The 2,079-nt window shown below is 35.5% G+C and overlaps 1 non-coding gene across 1 annotated transcript; it reads right to left on the minus strand.

Annotated features, from left to right (window-relative positions):
- Positions 1 to 393: 393 nt before the first annotated feature.
- On the minus strand, positions 394 to 500 carry LOC139903298 (small nucleolar RNA R71). Its single transcript, XR_011778127.1, has one exon. It is a non-coding gene; the product is annotated as a small nucleolar RNA R71 (small nucleolar RNA).
- Between the last annotated feature and the right edge of the window lie 1,579 nt (positions 501 to 2,079).

A 2,079-nucleotide genomic window follows, 5' to 3' on the forward strand; every position in this document is an offset into this window, starting at 1 on the left:
AAACTAAGATATGGCAGAAACGGAACCTCAAAGTATGGAAGACCGAATGAGAGCCACACGCACGGGCCAAGGTCACGCTATTAATCAGCCAGATGTTAATGCACCAGATTTTGAAATCAAAGGACAAATCCTACACATGATCACTAATCAGTGCCAATTTAGTGGTACAAAAAAAGAAGATCCAAACGAACATCTTCGAACTTTTAATAGAAATTGTAATCTATTTAAAATCAGAGAAGTTGAGGATGAAACTATTTATCTTATGTTGTTCCCCTGGACTTTAAAGGGGAAGCTAAAGATTGGTTAGAATCGTTACCTGAAGGAGCGATTGATACATGAGATGTTTTAGTTGAGAAATTTCTTAAAAGATTCTTTCTGGCATCTAAAGCCGTGAGACTTCAAGTAGAAATTGCCACGTTTGTGCAAAAGCCAAATGAAACGTTATTTGAGGCGTGGACAAGATTCGGAAAAATTCTAAGAGGATGTCCACAACATGGTTTAGACACTTTTCAAATAGTTCAAATATTTTACAAAGGATTCGACGACGCTACACGAAAAGACATCGACACCGCAGCTGGTGGTTCCATTATGAAGAAAACCGCAACCGAAGCTCACAAAATTATTAATAACACAGCCTTCCACTCACATGAGTGGCATCAAGAAAAAGAAATTTTTCATTCATCTAAAGCGGCTAGAGCCGATTCTATCCATGACTTTGATTCCATTTCTGCAAAGTTAGATGCTTTTGAAAGACAAATGGAAAAGATGACTAAAGATATTCACGCAATACGAATTAGTTGTGAGCAGTGTGGAGGACCACATTTGACAAAAGATTATCTCAGTGTTGAATAAACAATGGAGCAAAGAGAGAATGTTTCATACATGAACCAAAGGCTGGGAAATAATTATCAAAATAATTATCAACCGCCAAGGCCAAACAACAATTGAAATCAAAACGTTCCGTACAATCAAAATGCCCAAAACAACAACCAACAAGGTCCTAGCAATCAACAAGTATCCAATAATACTTACAATCAGCAAAGATCTGGTTATTTTAATAAACCACCACAAACCGATGAGAAAAAGACAACTTTGGACAAAATGATGGCAAAGCTAATAGAATCTCAAAACCAGTTATTTACATCTCAGAAACAAACTAATGAACAAAATGCTCAAGCATTTAGAAATCAACAAGCTTCAATCCAAAATCTGGAACAAGAAGTAAGTAACCTAGCAAGGTTAATTGGTGAAAGAAAATCAGGGAGTCTACCTAGCGATACAAATGCTAACCCCCGAAATGAAACAGCTAAAGCCATTATCACAAGAAGTGGTATTACACTTAAACCACCTGAAATGCTTGTAAATTCTGATGACTCTGTTCCTACTACACAGGCACCACATCTTGAGCAAGAGAAGGAAACAGAACTGGTAGTTGAAAAGGTTAATGAAGATAACACCATTAAGGCAAAGCCTTATGTTAAACCATACCAACCACCGCTTCCATACCCGAGTAAAATGAGAAAAGAAAGATTTGAAGCCGAGCAATTCAAATTCTTGGATATGTTTAAACAAATAAATGTCAATCTTTGTAACGAACCTGGAATTTCCAACGTTTATTTATTAATAATAATTATTATTAATACGTGTGATAAAACAGATGTACGTTATTACATTTACATGATGCCATGATTGCCCGTACTTGACTTTAAGTGCCCGAAACGTCTTTGTGACACACGAAACTTCACGAATAATATTTCTAGATATTATTTGCATCCATGATTAAGTTTTATTAATCATTTTAATTAACTAAGACTATTAGTTAGTTACTTGGGCTTTAATTGGCTTAACTTGTTATTAATTGTACTTGGGCTTTATTAGTGTTATGGACTCTTGAACTTGGGCTTCCAAGCCCACCCTACTTATGTTAATGGATTAACTAGCCCATTTTTACAACTTGTAAGTATCATTTTTAATGAAACTAGTTAGTTACTTGCAAATGGAATCTAGTTCTCTTAATCCCCATGCACTTACATCAAATAACCACCTTTTGTAAGACTTTACAAGCTTGTAACCAAAGAA

The sequence above is a fragment of the Rutidosis leptorrhynchoides genome, chromosome 3 (genome assembly GCF_046630445.1).
Source record: "Rutidosis leptorrhynchoides isolate AG116_Rl617_1_P2 chromosome 3, CSIRO_AGI_Rlap_v1, whole genome shotgun sequence".
NCBI lineage: Eukaryota > Viridiplantae > Streptophyta > Magnoliopsida > Asterales > Asteraceae > Rutidosis > Rutidosis leptorrhynchoides.